This window comes from Chamaea fasciata, unplaced genomic scaffold, assembly GCF_029207755.1.
Source record: "Chamaea fasciata isolate MVZ Bird 193981 ecotype frontalis unplaced genomic scaffold, bChaFas1.0.hap1 SCAF_6, whole genome shotgun sequence".
In the NCBI taxonomy this organism is placed as follows: domain Eukaryota; kingdom Metazoa; phylum Chordata; class Aves; order Passeriformes; family Sylviidae; genus Chamaea; species Chamaea fasciata.
This window is the reverse complement of record NW_027094091.1, coordinates 64,796,966-64,821,719: the sequence shown is the minus strand read 5'-3', so window position 1 is coordinate 64,821,719 and position 24,754 is coordinate 64,796,966. Positions and strand designations below refer to the sequence as shown.

Sequence of the window (24,754 nt, the reverse complement as noted above, 5' to 3'; positions counted from 1 at the left end):
TTATTACTTCCTTGAAGGGAAGCTCAACACAGCATTAGCCATTCTTTGCCTGAGTATGAAGATAGATTGCTTGTAGGGATAACTTAAGTCAGACAATCGATCTGAATGACTCAAACTTATGGAATTTTTAATCAAAGTATTTGAGCTGTATCAAGAATTCTTGTTTTGAAAGAATGTGACAGCTTTATCAATCTTCCAGTTTGTTTAGTGTTCTTTATGCTATCACACAAATAAAAGGAGTAAGTAGAGTGTAAACTCTAGAGTATATTATTGAAACTTAAAATTTGCACTGTGATCATATTTCTAGTTAAATTTATAGCTATGTTTCATAGCAAACAAAAGACTCAGGATGAGTATTTCTAGGTCTTCATTCTGCATGTTAGCAATTTTTGGCAGCAAGAGGGAGCAAACCTGTGTTTCAAAAGGGATGCACAGGATGCACTGAGTGCAGTGTTTCAAGAGAGCTGGCATCCAGCCATCTTAACTTATGTACCATCAGCTCTTAGACAAATTTATGTGACACTGAGCCAAACATTAATCAAGGTTTAATTGATTTGCCATTATGAGGCAGAAAAAAGTAGGTCTTTTATGCAGAACAGGTGTTCTGCTTTTCCACACGTGCTGTGAAGAATGGATTTTCTCTTAGGAAAATACCAAAAAGATACCTTAGAAGATAAAGGTATCATCTATAGTACAGATTCGAATCTAAAGCTTCAATAACTCAGTAGATAAATGCTTAATATAACTACTGCTGGCTGGTGGTTCTTCAAAGGGGAGATTAAGAAAATAATTGGTCATTAATTTCTTCATAGCAAGAGGTTTATGCATTGAAATCCAATGCTTTGAGCATGTCTTCAACCAAAATAATGAACTAAAAAAATGATATCGCAGAACAGAAATTTAGAGGTTGATATTTTAGAGGATGATAAACGTTATTATCAGTTATTGAAAGTACAGTACTATATTTTGCTTTAATTTTCTCTCATTTATTTGTTCTTTCTTGCACTATTTTTTACAAATAAATTCTGTAGGTTTCTACATATTTCAAATAAATTATAAGACCTTTTAAAGTTCACATTTAAATTATATATCTTGTTTCAGTTATAACATTCCTTAAATAAAAATTCTAATATAAATATTCATGTTTGCTAATAGTAACCACAAAGTTGAGGAGACTTAACTGAGCTGGATTCAGAATTCTGTTAATAGGCATGGAAACATAATCATTATTTGTCACATTTGGAATCAAACAGGACTGCAGATTAATAATTTCAATAGACAAAACTAATGGTTGATGTATAAAGCTGAAAAAATATATATTACTTTTCTGGTAAATACAATGCCTTCAGAAAACACAACTAAAAACTTGTTTACATTACTCTTTGGGGTTTTTTTTGCTATATGACAACTTGAATTCATCATTTTTAAACTGTTTTCCAGTAAATGTTTTGCTAAAAAACAAAAGCAAACTCTTGTTAGTGCTCATGTTAATGAAGACGCTAAACATACAAAAAGGTTTTTATGACTAAAAGGTAAACAGATGATAGTTTTTCTCTCATATTATTCCTCAAACACTTGTGAAAGTGGGAACAGAAAGTATTCCATGCTTAACTTTGAAGCCAACACTCAGTGGAGAGGATGGCACATTCTCATGCCTGTGAAACACTTGGAGATTGTTGTTTGTATCCCAGGGGGGTTCCTCAACACTTCAGAAAACACACAGTATAAATCTAGGAAAAGGGCCAGGCTGGAACAACATACCAGCTAAAAACTGTCCTAAAGCTTGTAATCTGGAAATTTGGATGGCCCCTAAAGATGTTCAAGAGCTCATGATTAAGGCTGTGCTAATGGAGGGCTTGTGGGGTGAGCTGGATCACACAAATGAATTTACTGAAGCTTCTTTGGTGGAAAAGCATTAAGATCCTGTGTTGACTGTACTGCTGTTAGCACGTGACCACTTGATACAAAAAGTAAGTGGCACGTAAATCTACGTAAGCTGCTGTTCAGTTCTTCAGTTTCTGAATCCTCTATTAGTACTCGTGTCCTGCATCCATGGGCCTTCTCTCAACAGGACATACAATGTCAAATTAATTAAGGTTTGAAATCTGTAGGAAATTGGAAAGAAACCTTTTATGCTTGCAATAAATGGTCATCAGGGTTAAAGAACGTGTCAAAAATTGTCATTTAAAAAGTCAATATAAAAATTGTTTTTCTAGAGGAAAAACTTGCAGAGATTCCCCCCCAACCCTGACTATTTATTTTCTAATATTCAGAAAAAGAATGGTTGAACTGACTATAATTCATATCAAATCTTTTTATTATTCTTCTTGAAATATCTTTTCGTGGGCAAGAATTTAAACAACTTGAAGTCAAACTTGGGTTTAGAGGTGTGGTTTTGAGTTTTATGTTAATATTTCCTGATTTCAAACGTAGTTTAGGCATTGATGCAGAAGCCCTAACTGGGACTTTGGGAGAGATGGCTATGCATAGAGGTGGTGCAGAAAGCTGCTGACAAGCAGCTTTGGGGAGTTGGAAAGAGAGGAGGCTGGCTGCAGCCAGAGCAGCCTTTGCCCCTAGAGGATGTGTAAAGAAAAGTTGTGGGTAAGCTGTGATGTCTGTTACACCAAAAGGAAGGGAAAGTTGTAGCGTAGACAATAAAGGCAGTCCTGGCAGTTTGAACATCATCTAAAAACATCAGAATAGATCAAAGGATCCTTGAAAAGTTCTCTTAAATATTTCTTATTTCCACACTTAGCAGGCTGATTACCTGCTTTATTTTTTATTTAGGTTTAGTTGCCTTTCTGTGTATAAGGCTGAGAGAAAAAGTGTGGGTTAAATGAATACATCTGTGAAATAGGAGAAACAAAGACCTTTTCTGCGCTGTTGCTGGAATGCTCCACCTTCCCTTCTGAAAAGGGGTGTCCATTAAAAAGAAGAGAAAGGTGACAGGTACATTTGACATTTCAGATACCTACATAGAAGCCAAGAATAAGGAATTATAAACAGAATCATATGAATTCACTTTCTGCTTGCCCAGACCTGCAGATACTGAAGAGGCACAGATAACATTCTCTTTAGCTACAGATGTCAGTTGTGAGGGTCTGAGGCACAGAGCTGCACTAGTTTAAAATAGTTGGTCCCATTGCACATTATTTCTAGACCCATTCAGCTCCTCCCAAGAATAGCACTGACCCAGATTTCAGAATAATGGTGTAAAATAATTTTGTTTTACTGCTTGCAGTTTTAATTAGGAGACTGTTTTTCTTTTTTGGGTCATATGTTTCATTGAAGTAGGAAATGGTCAGCTAACACAAATGTCTCAAGAAGTGTGGGCTAGAGATAGTTCTCAGCAGTTGTGTCATTTAATTCTAACAAGCAAGGGATATGCAGTTTTCCCTGAGACCGAGAATTCAGTTTTAGGAAATTTTTAAAATTAATTTTAGTATTTCTTTGGACTCATGTGAAGATGAACACACTCTCATAAAGACATCATCTGGCTGTAGGACTGTACTGTGGCAGAGGGAGTTCAATCAGAATAGTCTCCTGTTTTGCTTTTATAGTAATTTAACACAGGCTGAAATTTAAATAAATGGATGTGAGCCACCTGGGTAGCCAGGAGGGGTATCTACTAAATGGGAAGGAAGTTGCTTGATTTGAAATAAGAAGAGTAAAAGGCAGAAGAAGAATAAAGAGCAAAATTTGAAGGCACAGTAGGACACTTTCTAGTTACTTCTGTGTGTTCTTGACTCTTGTTCCTTGAGGATAGCTGAAGCACTTCAGTTTCATTGTTCCCTGAGTATTTCATGAATATTTCAGTTCCAAATGGTTGAATGTTGTTTTTTATTAGTCCATTTAGATTGCAGCACAAATACATTTTCCTGCATGTGGCTGAGATTTGGAATAAGGGAATATTTCTGGCGTGAGGCAATAAACAAAAAGACATGCATAGCGTACAGTTCAATACAGTTGCAACAATTGAATGCTTTTTACAGTTCACACTCACAGTACTTCAGAGTCCTGGGACTTGACATAACGTATCTTTTATTTTATATTTTAATATTAATTTCTTGCCAATAACACTGTGTGCTTCTCTCCCCCTGAAAAGTCATCAGACTGTGAGAAACAGATAATCCTTATAGTCGTTTCTTTTTATTTTTCCAGTGCAGGTTTCTCATTTGCTCTTTCAGCTGTCTTCAGTGCACCAGTGGACATCATGGAAAAGAGCAGTTGTGCTGAGCCATTAACAAGAAGCATTTGTAAAGCAAGTTTGTCATGCATGACTTTGGTGACTTTTTTTTATAATTAATAGTATATTGCAGGAACATGTAATAGATCCCTGTTGAACTGAGATAGGTAAACAAAAAAATAGGATATATTAAATATGTGATATAAATAATCTGTGTGTATCTGTCAGCTGGTCTGTGCATAGTTTTCTCTTTATCAGTTTTTTAAAAAATATTTAATTATTATCCTTTCTTATTGGTGAAGTTACTGGGGTTTGGTTCTTTTATAACTAAGGCAGATAAGAGTCCTCAGACATTCCCTCTGTCCAGGTTTCCTGAAATGCTTGGCAAATATCATAATGTGATTTCTAAAGAAGCTTATTTTGAAATATTTTGCATTGGTAATGAGAGGCAGGATGTTACAAGGAACAAAATCCCTTTTATGATGCTTTCTGCTGGAATTCAGCGTTGAGCACTTTGTTAGGTACTAGCATTCAGTCTAAATCATCAGGTTATAGAAGTGAGGAGATTCCTAGGGATGGTTGTAGCAGTGGAGATGTCAGATTGACAAGGTCCAGAGGCCAGCAATTGATGCATACTGTTCCAGCATCCAGAGGTATCTGTGTTGCTTCTAGATTTTCTAATGAGCCAATGGAATGTAATTAGATTGTTGATGGATCACCTAGTTTGCTGTGTTGACCTTGATCCCCTTTGGGGTTTGTATTTGACTTCAAGAAATTATAACATCTTTGTTTGGGACTTGGATAAGATACTTTGTGAGTCTCCCATCTGATTTATACACAGCATGCTTCTGTAGTATACAATCTTCAACCGTCCTTCTAATCTTTTTTTTTTTTTAGCAAAATGTAGTCATCCTAGAGGCACATAACACTTATCCACCAAGTAGCATCTGTTTCAAAACCAGGACTAAAATTTGAAGCATCTCTGTCACCAAGAAAAAAAAAACAAAACAGGTTTTAATATGTGCATGCATAATCTAATTCTTTAGGGATAGGGCCTTAAGTTACAGACATAAAAAAGAACATCAATGGAATATTGTTACTGCCAATCAAATCAGATGTCTCTGAAGGGTGTCCAGCCATGTGCATTGGAAAGAACACTATTCTTTCCTCATTTTCTTTGCTGGCACAAGCAGCAGTCTGCTGATTTTCACATAATTAAGGATTGCATGATGAAGGCAACAGGCATATTATTTGATATAAAGGCTTAGATGAAGGTGCCAGCTAAGTCTGGAAGATTCTTTAATTTGATGTGACTGCTGTCAGGAGCACAAGCTTGATGAAATTAGATCTACTGGCTACCACCAGAGTAGTTGGTGAAGTGAAAAATGTACATGCAGGGCTTAAATGGGTTTCCTGAAGTCACTGACTGTATATTTTCATATATCACTCCAGCACTAAGAAGTACTGTGTTAACCTGCTGTGTACCAAAGCTGAAAATTTACATTTGATGAAATTCTGAAGCTTCAATAGCTTTAGCTTCAATAGTCAGGTTTTGGATCCTGACTGTCAAAACAAAAGCATAGCCTTACACTGTAGGTATAGAAGGTTTAAAGGTGACCTCAGCCCTGATAAGACACAGCTGTACTAATTACCAAAGAAGAGGAAGAGCCTTACCCTTAATGGGTCACAGCTGGGGTTAATAAAGGTAGGTGTGATAAAATGGCTGGGTTGGCTGGTTGGAGGGAGGACTTTGAAGAAGGAGATCCTGAATGGAGGACCTGGAGTAAGAGAACTTTGAGGATGTGTCTTGGTTTGGGAAGACAGGTATCTGCCAGGTAAAAGCTGGAGTTCCTTTGGAATGGAGAGTGTAAACCCCCTCCCTTTTTTTTTTTTTTTTTTTTTTTTTTTTTTTTTTTTTTTTTTTTCCAATTTTAAATTTACACAGGCTCTTAGGCAAAGATTTGGGAAATAGGAATAGCAGTTCTTTACTAGTATGTAATACAAAGCAAACAACAAAAACCCACAAACAACTACAACATTAATAGCAAAAGAAAACAGTACCAAGAGCCTTGAGGGCTTTGTTTCACAAAACCCAGGGCAGTTTGGTTTCGGTGCCCCTGCAGGATCCTCAGAGCACCAAGCTGAAACAGTGGAAAGTCCCGGGCTGGTAGCTGGGATGGCAGGGTGTCCCGGCAGGCAGGGGCAGGATGTCCCGGCAGCGCAGGGGGTGCAGGGTCACTCTGTAGCAAGAGGAGCAGCGCCGAAGAAGCCGTAGGGGAGGCTGGGCCTGGACCAGCTCCCGTGGGTGGCAGAGAAAGCTCAGGATTCAGGCCGAACCGGTGATAGTAGATTTCCCAGGACTGGATCCCTTTGGCCACAGTGAAACTCCTCCAGCCAGCAACAGCCCAGCCGTTCTCTATCCCTGAACGCCGAGAAAAGAACAGCCTACAGCTGCCTCAAGCTCTGTCCTTTACCTGCATTATCTCCTCCTTCAAACTTTGCCTCTTTGTTTCGGTTAAGTACTCTCAAGTACCCAACACTTGGTCTCCTTGGTAACTTATGGGGAAAAATTTCTTTAGAGAAAGAAGGAACAAACCTAACCCCCAACAGGAGGTAGACGAGTTCTGAATGAATGTTGCCGAGAAGCACAAAGAATAATACAAGGAAGGGAGTTGCTGCTGTAGAAAATGTGCTGAGAGGTCAGTGTGGGTCTGATGGGCTTGGAGCCTGCAGCCATGGCTGAGCTTGTAAAACTTGTAGTCGGAGGTGGGAAGGAAATACTTGCAGTCGTATTTCAGCAGGAAATAACTGGCAGTCAGGGTCTGCAGTTGGACCCTGAAGTAGGAGTTTGATGTAGTCCCAGTCAGTGAATAGCTGGAGTCAGGATGACTGAGCTGTAAAGAAGAATAAACCAGGGCCCTTTTCACCTTGTTAAATGAGAGTCTGTGTCTTGGCTCATTTCTACCCTTAATGAGAGGTCTGCTGTAACATTACACCATTCAAAATTCTTGGCCCTTTGCAGCCTTTTTGATCTGCCAATGATGTAGGCAGGGCATGCTTAACTGATAGCTAAGCAGAGATCAAAGAATATGATCTTGCAGGACATTTGCAGTCACTTAGAATGTTTTATGCATCTAATCATTGTTAGAGAAGGTGTAGAGAGAAGATATCTGATCGGGACGTTCAGTAATTACTTGTGAGCAGAAAGTCCCACCTCATTCTTCTCCCCATCTCTGGCATGTACACACTAGAGCAGGGACTGGGGGCCTGTCTGACCCCTGCTCTTCTTGATTATACCAACAAATTGAAGGCATTGGGTGTATAGGTATATTTCCTCGAACTAAATCAGTATTTTCCTCCACCTTTCTATCCTTTGGAGAGATTTTTATTTAGTTGTCTTCAAAAGAAGCCTTGAACTGAGTAGGAAAAATCTGGTTTTGGTCATCAGAGTGTGAAGGAGAAACTTGGTGTATCTCTGTATCTTGTTACATCATATGTCCTACTGGAGTGATAGGCATTTTTTTTGGATCCCTGGTTTGAGGGAAAAGCACAAGAAAAACATTAAAATTTGCTCTTTTACCTGTTTCTGGCTTCCCACAAACATATGACAAAAGTGCTGGTAAACTTAAGAACTTGTGGTCTGCCTGTTAGGAATCTAGACTGAATCTCTACTTAATCTACATACCCTTTTATCTTAATACTGTAGGGAAGAAAAGTGTTCTTGTACTTCATTAACTGTTAATAACCACAATGTGAGTTACAGATTCACATTTTTCGTTACTATAGGCAGCAACATTTAATTAAAAAGAAAGCTTTTCAATGAAGTAAATTAATTTCAGTGCAATTTGGTGCCGATTTATAAGACCGTGAGTTTTCGGGAACTCCACATAGGTGATTCCTTTGGGCAGAGAAGAAGGGATATATCACTATGAAAAGGCTACAAGTGCTTGAAGACGTTATGAGGGGTTGGGGAAAAAAAAAAATTGAAGGCAGACTGGAAAAGTAGTGTAAACTGTCCATTAACCACTTAATTACTAATCTTCTGAGCCACATATGACTACAAGCTTAATGAAGGCAATGAAATGTTTGGAATTTGTATCCAAGGTAATTACAGGCACACTGCAGTTTTCAAAAAATATTAATTTTATTTAATCTTAGGAATGTGAGTGCACAGAGAAAATTTGTAAAACAAAAACTGTGGCAAAAGGGATGAATAAAAATACCTTAATGTCATTTAAATTAGTGTAAATATTTATTTTATGAAGCTACATTATCACCCCTAAATTCATTTGCAAATTAGCTACTGAAGCTAAAAATGGAATGTGGTCATGTGCATGTGTAAAACAAAAATGTGAGGCTTAAGTGTTTGTAAATTATCTGATTTATTGGCAGCCGGAAACTGGAATCTGATTTACAATTGCAGTCTCCTTCACAGCGTGGATCAGCCACCAACGGTTAAGGTGTAGGTATTACAAAACCAATTATTGTTCAGTTATTACTCCACTTGCAAAGTGTGTGCTTTATGATAATAGGTCATTACAGCCGTGTCGTCTAATCTTTTTTTTCCCATTTCCAGTTATTTTGGTTTTTTCCTTTGTTCTTTTTAAAACACAGATTTCTGTCTTCTAAATAAATATTTATTTAGGATAGACTTTTCTGTGTTCTCTTAATGTATGACTCTCCCCAAATTATTAAGAATACACATATATGAAGTATGCATACATTACTAGACTTTACATGAATAACATAATTTTAGTTCAGCAACTGCCAATCTTCCTGTTTGGGCTGCCAAAAATATCTTAATCAAAAACTCCTCTGCCCTCTGTTTTCTAAATCTAGAAGAACATCAAGCTAGATTAATATGTCTTGTATTCTGTTATGTTTTGATAATGTAGTTTCCCAAATGCGAGGGCTGTACCACCGAGTCGTTCCTTTGCTGAAATCTGCTTGAGAGATTCCCCATTCTAGGGCTCGAATCTTTTGATAAATTTTGAGAGGATGATATTTAGGTCCACAATTTAATTTAGTTCTGTCACTGCTTTAAAACAAGAATCAGTCTTGATGATGGAAACTGATAACTAATGGAGGGGAAAAAAAAAAAGGGGAAAAAAACCCAAAACAAAAAAGCTAATAACAATAGAAAGCATTAAAAAAAAGTTTTCTAAGCCTTTTAATGAGGTAAACAGCTATTAACCCTGAAGACCAAGCTTGATAGTTCATTCAACTAGGTTTTTTTACTTAACAATACTTGTTAAGTATTGTGCTCAGGGGGATGAATTCAAGCATGGCCAGGGTGTGTAAGAAGACTTGGAATTCACATCCATTAAGATGACAGACAGCTTGGCAGATGGAGCCAATGGAAACAGCCCTTTTCCTTTCCAAATGTAAATGCTGCACAGTGATTAAAATAATGAGACTGATTTGCTGCAGTGGCTGGGACAGAGTTCTGTTTCCATTTGAAGGGGATTTGTTGCAACAACAAAATCAAATATCGCTGAAGATTTTTAAATTGGAAAAAGCCAAACAAACAAAGCGAAAGTGGACAAACCTGGGTTATGGAATTATAGCAGTCAGGTCACCAGTAAATGCCACAAATTAAGATATTTTAGTTAATATCCATATTTTTGTGGGAACCAGTATCCATAAATGATTTTAGGAATATCCATAGATGATTTTTCCAGTAGGCAAAAGTGTAATTACATAAACTGTATTTTAAACACATTAAACTGGGGAGGTATAAATACCATTTATATATATTATATTTATATATATTAAATAACATTTATATAGCATAGCAATCTAATGTGTACAAAATTTTCTTGGGGTGAAAAAACTCCTTTGCTAAAAGTGGTATCTCACAAGGATCTTTGATCTTTTCTCTCCAGTCACAAGTTGCTCAGTATTTTTGTCAGCCTGTGCGGTATAAAGGGATGTTTTCATTTCTACAATAATTTTATTTTTATTTGTGGGTGTTTGTAATTATTTGGCTCTCTTGTTTGGATAATGATGTTTTGCACTTTTCCGTTAGTTTCCATAGAATAGTTTCAGTGACTAGTTTTCCACATACGCTTGTACAGTTTCTGAAAGAAAGATTCTTACAGACAGCACTGACTTACCTGAGTAAGCAAGGAAGGATTCTTGATGAGAGGAACGAAATGAACAATTTTGATTTCAATTATATTTGTGTCCTCCTTTGGCCTAAAATCTGCTTGGATCCAAAGTGCTAATAGTGTGCACATTCTGCTTCCCAGTGTTTTGTTCAACAGTTGGTATGTTGGCAAAATCAAAGAGAAATTATTTAAATATTTGGTGACAACAAACTATTAAATTAGGAGAATGAAGCCAATGTTCTCTATTTGGTGTGCATGTTTTAAGCTTTCTTTTGGGATACAGAGTTCTAAGTAAGCACATGCTATATTTTGGAAGTGCTGGGGTCAGTCTGAGCTTCAATTAAATTTTAGAGTGGAAAATCAAGAAACTGATGATTTATAAATGCACCTTTAGGCATTGAAGTGTTGGGGTTAAGACATAGGAAAACATCGGAAAGTATTACATTAATACTGCTTATAGTGGTAACTTAGTGACCTAATTTTCCAAAAAGCCCATTGAAAGTTAATGGGATATATGTGGCAAAGTATGCAGTTTCTTTTAGAAGAAGCTTTCTTTTAGCCAATAAGCTCTTAAATGTCACTGAAAAGCACTATGTCACATTTTGGCTTCCCTCCAACTTCAGTAGTGTATATTGGTTTTAGTGAGACAAAACCAACCAATACTTTATTTTCACATTGACATGCTAAGAACATTATATTCATTTATATTTTTCCTTACTGATAAATTCAATAACTATCTGCTTTTCCAAATGCTTCTAATAACATGATGATAAGGTTAAATGGATTTTCTGTGCCACTTTTCAATCCAGTGGGCTATCATGTGTTGAGGCAAGATTGTTTCATTATGATTATGTGGCATTCTTTAAACCTTTTCACCCAGTGTGCTGTCATTAGAACTGATAAATCAATGAAAATATCTCACCAACTTCTACTAATTTTATTTTGACCTGATTAACTCTGCAAGGTAAACTGGTTGGGTCACAAATTCCATATCAATACATGCTGATAAAACAGAAAAAAAAAAAAAAGTAAGCTAATGAAGAATATTCCTAACTGATAATTTTGTAGATACATTTTTAGGTCAACTGATAAATATTCCTGACAAGTTCAGCATGACTTGTGGAGGTTAGCATAAAGGTTTATGCCTTATTTGAACAGAGAAGGAAGAATCCCTCCATGCTCTCTTGTAAAATGAATTAACATAGTAAGTTACAGAATAGCAAATGAATGGTTAATAACTGGCAAATTTGACTGACAAATACATGGAGTGTAAGTAAAAAAGAAATTATTCTCAAAAGCATTGTATTAAGCTAGTTTAAAGAAAAAGGAAAGAGTCCCTGCTGTATTTCTCTGCAACCAACTTGGTCTCAAGAACCTTCTTTGTAATGCAAAAGTTTCTGTTCCGGTTCTGCATTTTATTTCAGCTTCCAAGGGAGATGTTGCTCCTTCCAAAAGCATCCGCAACATTCATGGATAAACCCATTAGAACAGTGAAAAAGTAAATACGAAATCCCATCTCCACTGAACAAAACTTCCCATTTTTTTAGTGCTAGCCAGAATTTTCCTCTGTGGCGTGCAACTGTGCAAGTAAACTATCATTTTGTTTTCAGAATTGTATGTGTAAAAGTCTAAAGATATAGATGCAAAAAGGGTCTCTTATGTGCTGATTTGTAGATTCAGACAGGTGGAGCTCTGTTTAAGAAAACATAGTTAGGGGGCCACTTGAGAACTCAGCATATGCAGTAGAGCATTTAATTGTTTTTCCCTTAACTGTGAAGAAGACTTTCAGCATTTTATCATCTTAAGTGTTATTCATAGATGCATAAGTAAGATGCCATGCACAGAAGGAATGAGGCAACCTGTGCTCACCTTGTTAGGTTGGCAGCTGGTAGAAAAAGGAAGGAAGAAAGAAACTAGAGAAGAGAATTAAAAGCAAACACCTCTTTGTGGGGCCTGGTTTCACTGATGAGCACTAATGGGCTCTTCGACAAACCTCACCTGGGAACTGCTCAGTGCTTGCCTGAGGTGGGGACCTTTGCCTGGCCCTGTCTCTTCCCCCATCAACTGCTCCTGACAGGAATTTATTTGAGCTTGGTTCACTGCCATGTCTAGGGCTGATGGGGGGCCCTGTCACCAGCACTGTGCTCTGCCTGCCATACTCAGACTGGGAGTGCTGCCCTGTTGGTGAGAACACAGCCAGCACAGAGGTCCCCCCAGCTCCTGGCTCGCCATCCCTAAGCAAGCAGCTGTGCCCTGGCAGCAACACTTGTCAGCTCAGGCCTCTGTGATGGGTTCATCCTGTCACAGCCAAAACTTTGAGGCCCACCAGCTTTCCCTTTGATCTCCTCCCTTAACAGCACACATCTGTCAAGTTTACAAAACTGACACTCAGCTATCAGGTTCACAAGCTTGAAAGGAAAAAGAAATAGCTCCTTTACAAAACCAAGAATGAAAACAAGAGCTTTCTGTCTTACTATGTGTAAATTCAATAATAAAACCATTGCAGAACAGAGATTATTGCCATTTTCTAAATATAATTTTATACACAGATGTTCTGTAAGTTATACTATTACAAAATAGGATAGCAAAAAACCAAAAAAAGCATGGGCTTCAGTGAAGCCATAATTTCTCTCTAAATCTTTGTATTCTAGATGTCTGTGTTAAAGAGATCCTGAACTACTCTGACACCAGTAGGGAAGTTTCTGCATGACCTGTTAGTGTGCTCCCAAGGTAGGTCTCGTTTCTTCTATTTAACTGGTTACATTGGTGAGAGACCCAGAGATCTTTAATCTAATCAAGACTCTATCCTGTATATAGTTATAATGAATTTTAGTTTCCACTCCAGTGAATTTCTAAACAAATGTTGAGACAGAGCAGATGAGGAGCCAGAAGGTGAAGGTGTCTGTAATAATGGAGTGATTCAGTTTTGTTAAGCAGGCTTTTTTAGATGAGTTGTATTGTTTCTTATCAGCTGGGATAATTTTCAAGATGTAAAGAAGTTGAAGAATTTGCGTTGCAGTGACATAATGATGTGGTTTTGAGGACTTTAATCAATGTTCTCTGATATAGAAGGACCAGAATAGGAATATAGATAAGGGAGCTTATAAGAAAAGGTCTTCCTGAAAACTAATAGCAATATTGCTATTAATGCATTGTTATACTTCACTTTGATGTGAAACTAGGTGTTTAAGAATTACTAAATCTAATAATCCAGATATCACAACAAATGCATGCTTACCTCTGTCATTGGCAGGAGTTTGATTACATACACCTTCCACTGAAGGAGAGTTGAGAGTGCTCTATTAAGTAGTGGCACTTAACTACTCTTAGATATGAGTACAAGATGGTTACAAAAGGGTACTAATGAATACAAAGGTGAAGCACATAACTATATAATAACTTTAACCACATTTAACATGAAAAGAAATACATCAAAAGTCTAGACTTCAGAACAGACAGGTCTATTACCATGACTTGGCATTGCCAAAATTCAGAGAGGAATAGGCTGTAAATACAAGGCTCATGAGGCAGGAATTGCTAACTAATAATTACTTTGGTGCATCATTAAACAAAATGGGCACTATTAAAAACAATGAAGATTTTGAAAGACACAAGGAAAGTAATTAATCTTGAATATTTACTGTGTAACCAGTAAATAGTACCAGTATCTCATCAGAGTGCATTTCCAGATATATGTCTCAGAAATGCGTAATTTGGGTTTATGGAAAATGTGATCTTCAGTTAAACAATTGTGTATTAAACTCTGATTTAGACCCTCCCTAAATGCCAATGACTAGACTTTGCAACGTTAATGAAGACTTTCAACACAGCTTTTATCTAAAATTATTTATTTCATAGATCAGTTTTTATAGTTGTACTTGATACCCTGAGAAATTTCTCTGTGCTCTATAAGCTACAGCTAGACTTCTCCCAGTCCTAGTATCATAAATTTACTTCAGAGATCCCTTTGTTGACTTAACAAGCATTAAAACATTACACTGGATATCCAATTTAATGTGAAATTTCTAGGTTTTAGAAAAAACAACAGTATCTGCCTGAAATTACCTCTGTAAAAATACTCTATGTTCTGGCTTTGTTAATTTTTAACCCTTGGCCTCATGTGTAATTGAAAAGTTACATCCTCTGGTACATGGACAGACTAAGAAAGAAAAGAAAGAAAAAAACCTCCCGAAAATGGTGTAAAATGATTTTCTGACCCATAACTGTATAATAATCTCTTTCAATTAAAAGGGAAGTACCTTACTACTCTTTCTGCATTGTATATGCTCCAACTAAAATATATATTAATCATTGACTGAACTACACAACATGTAATCCTTCATTTGTAAACATTCTCTTCTTTTCTGTTTTCCCATAATGCAGTCTAGGACAACTGCATAAACCTATGATTAATTCTCTACATATGGTTTACACAGAGTTTTTGTTTGAGTCTTTATTAAAATTGATAAATCACAGAATTAGAAGCTATGTTGAGAATCTGTTTAGATATGAAGAACAGGTCTGTACATAAAACTGTTCATGTTTCACAAAATCACAGAATGTTCTGAGCTGGAAGAGGCCCACAGGGACCACCAAATCCAACTCCTAAGTGAATGGCCTACACAGGGATCAAACCTGCAGCCTTGGCATTTATAAGCACCATGCTCTGACCAATAGAGCTCATCTCATTATTTACACTATAATTAAGCAATCTGGAGATTTATTTAAAATCAGTGGTGCCTTACGCCAATATCATTGGCACCGTAATAACAATTACATAGACCCGGATAATCTGATCTACGTGCAGCAATGCTCTGTGATGGAATTATCATTACATTTTACACAGTAGCAACAGAGATGATGACAGTAGGAAACTGACCATTAAATAGAGTCCATCTGCAATGGACTGGGAATTGGTTTTATTGATCATGATAAAAATTACATGTATAATGTTTGATAGCTATATAAGGTGAAATGGCCATCAAACTTTTCCAGTGCTGTGTCCTGGTTCATTGGGAGCTTCCTTTCATCAATGTCATGATCGCACATGGCATGCTCTGTAAAATTCCTTACTTCTGGAAAGAGACTCTTCCTGTCAGACACATTTTGTATGATTCTCCATGTCTCATGTCACTGAAATAAAACTAAGCAGCCACTGAGCTGCTTAGTTAGTAGAATTGATAAAATCTTGAATCTCTGAGGATCGTTTTGCTATTGGGAAGATGTCCTTTATAGGTTATAAAACAAATTTCTAGTATCTTCTTTTTGGTGGTAGTGAAATAATAAATATGTATACATAAACTTAATATAAAATGTGAATTATATCAGTATAACTATACGTCACATATTTATTATATAAAATAGATAAACATAAAAAGTTGCAATAACAAAATACTCCAATATTCCTCATATTTTTCTGCTGCTAGTATGAAGCTTCCCTTCAGTTCTTTTATTGCTCTTCAAGAAGTCACTCTTCTCCTCACTCCTCATGGGTTTTTTTCCCTGATCTTTAGTTCCTGTTTGCTTATTATCATCGATGAGGTTGTTGCCTGGCTAACAAATAACTGCAGCTGCAAATCACATCTCTTCTGCAGCTTGTTAATTTTGGAATACCAGCCTCTTAACATGGAAGGAAATGTAAAGAGTTTCCTAAATGAAACAAATAGTTCCAGCAAGAGCATTCATTTGCACAAGATCCTGTAGAGAAAGCATCACAGATTCAAAAGGAAAAAGGCAGATATATAATACTCATCTTAGTCATAGCAGAGTTTTGGGAACTTATGCACCTAAACCTAAAGTTTACTTGGATTGTGTGGTCTGGTGTTGAGCTTCTTTAGAGCCTTGGCTGATTTGTGACAAAGAAGATTAACTTTATCACTACCACTGGAACCTACAAATAAATTCTATAGCCAAGCCAAATATTAGTGAGGGAGGTACCCTTCCTTTAAACTTGGGAAACTTTGGTCATTGCAATCCTATTCTCTGCACTGCTGTCAACATCCAAACCCTGCTCTAGATAAACCTGGCTGGCCTCTATTGCATTTTCAACTTTTGAAAGTAGTTTTGTAGATGTAGTGGTTTAAGCATAGATAAGGTAGAGTTTGTAGGGAGAACTGACATCTTTTGCTGTGCCAAGCGATACAGCTGACAAAAAAAGGAGTGCTACCGAGGGATTTTTAATCCCTTACAGCAACAGTGGAACAGAGAATACTGAAGAATAACAAAATTGAGCTGAGATTTTCTTCTTCTGGGAGGGAGAAAAAAACCCAAAAAACCCACAACAAACTTTTATCCTCTGTTGTGTAATGGGATTATACAGAGGCTAAGCAGTTTGGTGTCCTGCCCACTCATAATTTTGAATGGAAACAACACGTCTAACAGCTGTTCCCAGAGAATTCTTTAATAGAAAGAATTACTTTGTAGAATATCTGGAGGAGACTAGGAAGATAAAACTGCCCAGTGCATAGGACTGTTGTGTGCATCCTTTTGGAGAGGGGGAGGCAAGAACGCAGTAAGAGTGAGAAAAGGAAGGTAAGGAGTCCCTAGGTCTTTTTGGAAGCAGAGGAATTTTGGCTGAAGTTTGGGACACCTGGCAATCTGGATTTATTTGTCTGATTTATTAATATCCTGACATGTATAGCAAGAGACTTGCAAAATTTTACATGCTTCGTCTCAACTAACCAAGTTTTCAGTGGTCAGTAATTACTTCCTTTTGATCTTTGTTTAAAGCCCTCCACCCAGTATATTTATTCTTTTTTTCTCTGAAAGTGTTTCAGGAGTAACATTCAAAATTTTTTTTTTCTTAAAATACACCTAAAGAAGTTGGTGAATAACCTACTTTGAAATAGTCCCTGAAATAGGGTAGCAGTCCTTCCCATTCTCTCACTGGCTTGAACATCTTACAGAGCCAGTTAGCTACTTGTGAAATACTGAGTTATCTTCAATCTGTTTGACTTTCCAAATCTTTTAGCTAAATTTATCTGCAATATATAACTAATTCTGAGATGCTGGATACTGCATAGATCTGGTATTACAGTATCAAAACCTCCTTTTCAGGTTATTTGTAAAGCCTCAGTGATGAAGCACTTTATCAAAGCATATGGAGTGACAAAGCTAAAAGGAATTTAGATTTTAATTTCCTATAGAAAGAAAGCAAACTGCCAAGAGGAATAAAAAACCAAACAAGACTACCTGCAATATATTCTGTACAAGAATATTATAAAAGGCCTGATGTTTTGATATGCTTTTGGTGTGATCTATGCCTTGATCTCAAATAACAAATCAATCTACTAAAGTAACAGAGACCTTACATTTGCATGTGACTGAATATTCATCTGACAGGTATTTAAAAGGCATTCAGTTGCAAAGGCTTCACTGGGTGTTTCTGTAAAGGCTACCTAATGCTTTGCATTTCTGTGAATGTTCTTGAAGTAAGCAGATAACATCTACTTTCTAATTTGTCACAGAAGGAGCTATAAGAAAAGCTAAAAAAAAAAAAAATCCCAGCTATCCACGAGGCCTGAAGCTATTATATAAAGATTTCAAATCTAAACACTGTGCTATGATCAATCCTCTACGAACAATAAAAAAGGTAATTTTTAATTAGAATTATTATTTAATTGAAAATGAGCTGTGTTACTGTCATTTCATCTGGAGTCTTTTACAAATTTTCTCCGACACTGTTGAGAACAAGGCCAGAGTATCAAAGACAAGCTGCCACAGATCAAACTCAGTAAGGCTGACATTGCAGAAGTAAAATGAAATCAGGGAACCACATCTCAGAACACAGGCTACTGATACACACCATTACTAACTGGAGTTTCTAAAGTTTTTAAAATTTTCATAGAGTTTCAGATCAGAAGGCATTATTTTACCTAATTTAGTCTCTTTTATATCACAGGCCTTTGTAGTTGATATTACTAGAGTAGGGAGATCTTAATTAGACTAAACATTTTGTTCCTTATAACATTGAGACAGCAGAGAGCACAGAGATTTTGGTGTCACCAAGACACTCTGTCGTGGCAGGAGGGTGGCTAGGTCATGTCTATGTAGATGATTTTAGCAGGTAAGCACAGTTTGCATCGGAGGTGCTAAACCTCCAAGTTGTGTTCCAACACTCCATTGAACACACTTTTTACAGAGAAATTTCTTTCTGACACCAAGGTTGCTTTTGTCTAAATCTGTCAGTTTCATATGACAGGTTCACATGTCCCTCTTTTCTCTTTTGTGGAAATCAGAATAAAGGGTGCCTGGACCAATACCCTCCATCTGTTTGGCATATGGATAAGGATTATTCCTTCACCCTAGGAGACTGGGATTCCTTTTTGCCCAGTAAAGTATAGCTAAAGAGGATGTAAATATGTGTAAAGGCCAGATCAGATACAACAATTAAAAATAAAACCCCTAGCTGCAGCAGTTCATCTCTTTCAATAAAAAAGACGAAAGACCTTGGCTCTAGCTTTGGCCAATTTCTTGTTCTTCAGCCAGAACAAATCCTCCATTCCACACAGGTAAACTTCAGCATCCGTATGTAAAAGCTTTACCCAAGAAGATGACAGTGTTAAACTGTGGTGCAGAAAACTGACAGTAATTCTTGTCTTTTATAGCAAGTGTCATAGGCATATGAGGTAGTCTGTCAACCTTCATCTTATTAAAGCCCCAGACTGGAAAGGATGAACAATAAGACTCGTCAATCCACAAATTCCAAGGCCAGAGGCAGCTCCCCTTTTGGGGCAGATATAAAGCTGTTTTTGTAAATACAAGTCCAAATGTTTTCCAGCTCTCAAAAAGGTCCTGGCCATGCTGGCTGTGAGAATCTGAGTTTTCAGTTTAAATATATATATATCTACACACATATGTGAAAAGAGGCATTTTCCTTTTTTCAGCCATGCTAAGCATTCATTTATGAAGACTTCTGAGTATTTTGCCTTCTGTTCACACCGTAATTTTTGAAGTATTAGGTGTTGTCTGTAATTTTCTTAGATTACAAGTATTTCACAAGGTGATTGATTGTTAGAGAATGATGGAAAAGATGCCTCTAGCTCATTAATATGTGATTGGGACAAAATCAAATATCTTATACTTAAGACAAACAGCATTTTTTTTTCCTCTTGAATATTCTGGACATTTTTACCAATTTGAAGCTTAGAGAGCTAAGGATACCTTTTCATATCTTAGTTTCCTGGATTATTTTTTTCCCCAGAACTTGCCTAGTGCTTTTTTTGGACCTATATAAACATGCCACCCACAAAAATCCTTAAGTTAAGAAGTCATCTCACTTTACTAGAGTATTGTTAAGAACCACTTCAATTTTTTAGGTGACTTTTCTTCTTGTTAGTTTCATTTGATGCCTCCCAGTCTTAACCTGAAAGACAGAGTCAGTAGTTGATCTCTCTTCACATTCTCTTTTCCACTCTGTTTTATGCACCTCAGCTACATTCCTTCCAGTCATCTGGATAATTAACTCAAAATTACTTTATCTTCAAGAATTTCATTATATACTACTAGTTCCACTAATTTATAGGGGATAATTGTCAGGCTGATCTGCCTATAATTCCCCATGGTTTTGTAAGTTGAATATATTAGGATGGTGTTGGCAGGACGAAGGCTGTCTTTGGATGGTTTATAATTTTGCAAGATTTGTTAAAAAGTACCATTAGTGGTTCGTCAGTCTTCTAAGCTACTTTGTTTAAGGCTCTAGGCTAAAGATTTTCAAGCTGCTGGTTTAAAAATGCTTTTCTTTTAGCAACAAGTAGGTAGGTCTTTCTGCTCCTCAGCATCACCATCATGGATATTTGCTCTTTTTCTATTCCAGCTGTAGAACAGAAATACCTGCTCAACACACTTTTCTTTCAGAAATCCTGTCGACTGCATCAAACAGTCGATCTACACAAACCTTGGAGTTTTCTTTGTCTCTTTTGCTAGAAGGCAGCTTTTCAGTGAAAAGATTAAGAGGAGTCTCTGACAATCAGACCCTTTCAGGTCAAAGAACTAAAATTCAGGCATCTGAATTCCCCAGTCATCTTTTACAAATGTGGGTTAGGAAACAGACTGACTAAAATTTTGTACCTCAGGGGCAGGAGGCAAATGCTTTCTAGAATAGAAATTGCGGTGTTGTTTTATACTCACATAAAATCAGAAACTTTTTAAATATATATTCAACAAAGCATTTTTCTGTAGTGTGACTTGCTGTTAAGGAATTATTCATTGAAAATGTCTCCTTAAGAACAGGTTAAATTACAGCTAAAGAAACACAGAGAAACTGGTATTTTGTGCTAAAGTAGTGCCAAAAACTTATTGTTTCTCTTTGGTCCCCTAAAACATACACATAGGAGTTTTTGAACACTTCGTATAATTGCACAATGTTCTACTATAAGAAAAAAGAGTTCCTTTATCTATCCACAAGATTCCTTAATTGGCCTAGCACTCTTGGATGAAGGAATTATCTTGCACAGCTGTTCGTTGTGTTGCGTGGCGTGTCTAGAGTTGACAGAGATAAATTACACTGTAATTGACAGTTTACTTTTCTTCTGTACGGTTTTTTAAAGCTAGAAGATCAATTGGACATCTCCAAATTTTGGAAGGGGAGAAATAGGCTTATTTCTATGCCCAGTTATTTTTGTTCTACTTTTGTGACATACATGAAACCTGTCATAGCTAAGACCAAATTTTCCAGTTTTAACATGGTTCGCTCACTTTCATCAAAATAACTTCCATTATACTTTGTCAAAATAAATGATGCTGCTAAGGCAATTGGAGGCATGCATCTCAGTTTATCGTGAGACTGGAAAACTCAATGTAGAGAAATACCCAAGTAACTTATTTACCTCAAATTAATCATGCAGACTAAAACGAGGGCACCTGTGTGGGCCAACAAAAGTTGCCTCTTCATGGAAGTCTTTCTAAAATGGTAGTGGTACTGGGAACTGCAGAACAAAACCAGGCAGTCATCTGCAGTGTTGCTGCTGCTAGTTTTCTAGGCAGCAGTCTCAAATGGCTGGATTGTAACCTGTTTGTGTTGGAGATAGAAGTGCCAACCTTAATGGTGTACAGGGTGAGGGTGTGCAAATGGTGGGATAATAGAGTGCAAACACACATGAACTCAGGAAGTCAGGTATGAAATCTTTTCTTGAAGGAGCGGCTTGCCTCTGTCTCCTTCATGGTAGCCTACTGTTCTCTAAAATGTCTTCCCTCTACTCATGCTCAATAAGTAGGCAATGATACATAATCAGACAATATATTTCTTGTTCCTAATTATCCAGTTGTAACTAACGTGTATGCCCTTAGTCCAACACCGACTAGCAAATGAAGCTGAAAAATAGAGCTAATGATTTTGCCTTTCTAGAAAAAGAACAAAACATTTGATTTTCTTCTCTACATGCCCATCTTTATTGTTCTAGGGAAGAAAGATGCACATGGTGGAGAGTCTCTGTGGGGAAGGTCAGTTGTTCTGTTGAAATAACAGTGACTGCTTGTGAAAAATCATTGTGTGGGTTGTGTGGATGTGCACGTGGGTGTGTGCATGTGGGGAAGAGACAAGAGCTTGAGAGGTTGTTGGTGGTTATGGGGATGTGTGGGGGATTGTCTGCAGGCTCCTGACGGGAATTGACAAAAATACAGAAGGGAAGAGGTGATTGATGTGGAAGGGTAACAGGGGCAGAGAGGAGTCTGAAAGCAAATGGTACAGGGAAAGAGGGAGATTAATTAGATGGGAAAATATGCTGAGAAAATACCAGAGTAATATAAACTTAAAGAGGAAAAAAAATACTGTAAAGCAAAATGAAATAAAGCAAAAAATCAATAAAAAATGGAGAAAAAAACCCCCCTAACATGCAGGGAGACCTGAGTTGAAAAAAATGTTTACTTAATGAAAGCTTGAGGAAAATATGTTTTCTCTGTTTTAAAATGTTAACAAGGAACAAATTAGTAAAAGAGAAATAAGAAATCTCATTTCCTGGTTTGCCTGAGGCAGAAAAGGGCCCAAAGCATAAATGATGAAGGAACATTGTTTAGTAGAAATTGGTGTTCAGAAAGGGCTACAATCCTTTGTATTGTGAGCGAATGCAATTGTCATGAAAGAAAGAAATACTTTTTCTGAGCTGGAAGATGGCACATCAGTAAGCACTTTTGGTCCCACTGTGCCTTGATTTCACCTGCAGGGCCTCCTGTTATATCAAGACACAAGACATGTCTTTCTGGGCTGGGCTGCTGTAAAGCAGAAAACTGGAAGTAGCTGCAGTGGTTATGAATGACTGATGAAGGCCAGAGTAGAAAGATGATTTTTTTTAAAAAAAAAATTTTAAAATTGCTTTTGATTGCTTCTGATATTCATTATCCTTCATCAAGCCTGTCCTGGCAGCTCTAGATCATAAAGATAAGGATACACTTGAACACACAGCACTAACTTTAGGGGTCATAAGGCCTTAATACCACCAAAATGGTAATGGAAGCCCACAGTCTTGCGGATGTGGAGTCCTTCTTTGCAGCTATGAACAACTGCATGAAGAAGGTGGGACAGCATTCTAGGTTGTTATGGAATCAACTTTCTTTCAAATCAGTGTTTTTTGAGGGGTGAGTGGGAGTTACAAACTTACATTTTACATATATGGCAAAACACAAGGGTCTATAAATCTTAAAAATTAAAAAACTTTAATGGAGAAGCTAAGGAACAGGTTCACTATTCCTTGACCTCCAGAGAGTGGAACATGACTTTACCTTGGTAACACTATTTGAGGCTGTCAGCTTTCTGCATATTCAACAACAGCAGAGTAGTCCAATGCAATTTTATTTTTGCTTTCAGAGTTACTCCTTTCAACAGCTGTGCTTTTGCTGTAATGGGAAAAAACGCATCAATTAACTAGAACAGCTTCTGTCCTTTGCTTTAGCTTCACTATTTTTTTTCTGCTCAGTTATTTACTTAGACTCTTTAGCAAGGCAAGTACACACTCCTTTTCTGTGCCTATTTCCTATTTGTTTATTTTCAGTGGAAGCAGATGCATGTCAGAACTGCATTTTTGGGCAATTTAGCGTGTGCCAAATTACAGTTATATCTCCAGTGCTTTGTACAACATTACATCAATGCAAAAGTGGTTGATTACTTCCTGTTGTCTTACCAAACACCAGAGTAATTATTATGGTAATGCATATTGCTACCTTGTTGTTGTTTACACCCAATAGCAAAGTAAGCTAAAGAGCTGTAAACTGCAGCCCTGAGTCAATACTGTATCCAGCAGCAAAATAGGAAAAAAAAAAAAAAAAAAAAAAAAAAAAAAAGGAAATGCAGTCTATACACTGACAAGTGGCAATGAATACATTGAACACGAAGTAATAAATTAACACTTCTGTTTCTCTGCCTCAGTGTCCCAGAAAGCTGTTACGTAGATGATGGCATAGCATGCTACTGATTTGTTGCAGCTGCTTCTCTGTTTTCTCTCAGAATGTTGCCCACTCCAATTTTGTGATCTATTTTCAATTCTCTTTTGTCCAGCTCTGAATCTCAGCATTACACCCTTTATTAACATTTATGTTAAATGTCTACCCTTTTCAAAAAAATTACAATAATTCCAATTTATAATTCATCTTAAAAAAAAAAAGAAAACTTGAGTGTAATCTGGGAGTATAAAATTGCTTTTTCTTATTAAGCTAGTCAGGTGTCAGTGCAATTGTTATCACTGGGACTGCAACCATTACAGATTTTGGTTGATCTGCAAAAGGGTGTTATGAATGTAAACACAGAAATATGATTTTTTCATAGTGCAGACATATTGAAATATGCATTTAAGTAGTTCCTCGGTTTCAGTTCTGTTTTTAAAGAAATTATCTTTGGCTGCAAATATTTCGTGGCCTGGATGGAAATTTAGGTTTGCTTGAGTCAATGGGCACCCAGATATTCTGAGGCATACCTCTGTGTTTAAAAACTTTGTGTTTAAATCCTTTGGGTTTGAAAAACTTAGCTGAGAACTTTGGCAAAATCTGGGAAGTTTTCACCTTTTCTCTCCCACGTTACTAAGCAAAATCAGTAAGACAGAAATTTTCATTCTCAAAAGCTGTATTTCAGGCACAGGGAAATAATACTTACAGTCTAGCTACCTGCTTTAGCTTTTGTTTGGTATAAAACTGAGATCGGATTTTGTTGGATGTCACTAGAGCAATTACTGTATTTTTAGAGATTATGAGATTGCTATTCTTTGATATTTGCTATCCAAAATAAAATGGTCATCAACAAGAGGTCAGGTTAAGGAAAACACAAAGAAGCATTGGCTTATAATGCTTGACAGAGATAGGCATATATGACAAATGCACAGACAGTTTAGTTACTAAGATCTAGCCAGGTATGCATGTTAGCTGTATGAGAAGATCCTATTTAATCTCTGTAATTGAGACTAAAATGAATATTCTTTTCCCTGCCAACAGTTACAGGTGCCAGTCACAGAATAGAACCTTAGGAATGTACTTGTTT

At 36.9% G+C, this 24,754-nt stretch overlaps 2 long non-coding RNA genes across 4 annotated transcripts in view; both read left to right on the top strand.

Annotated features, from left to right (window-relative positions):
- Window positions 1–4,901, top strand: part of LOC136291508 (uncharacterized) — a 245,370-nt gene extending 240,469 nt beyond the window's left edge. For all 3 annotated transcript variants that reach the window (XR_010721583.1, XR_010721584.1, XR_010721585.1), the window contains 2 exons: window positions 2,788–2,949; window positions 4,162–4,901. This is a non-coding gene — a long non-coding RNA (uncharacterized lncRNA). The remainder of the gene's footprint in view (window positions 1–2,787; window positions 2,950–4,161) is intronic.
- Window positions 4,902–5,950: 1,049 nt separating this feature from the next.
- LOC136291509 (uncharacterized) overlaps window positions 5,951–24,754 on the top strand; it is a 34,310-nt gene continuing 15,506 nt past the window's right edge. Inside the window, exons 1-2 of the long non-coding RNA XR_010721586.1 lie at window positions 5,951–6,021; window positions 12,948–13,026. This is a non-coding gene — a long non-coding RNA (uncharacterized lncRNA). The remainder of the gene's footprint in view (window positions 6,022–12,947; window positions 13,027–24,754) is intronic.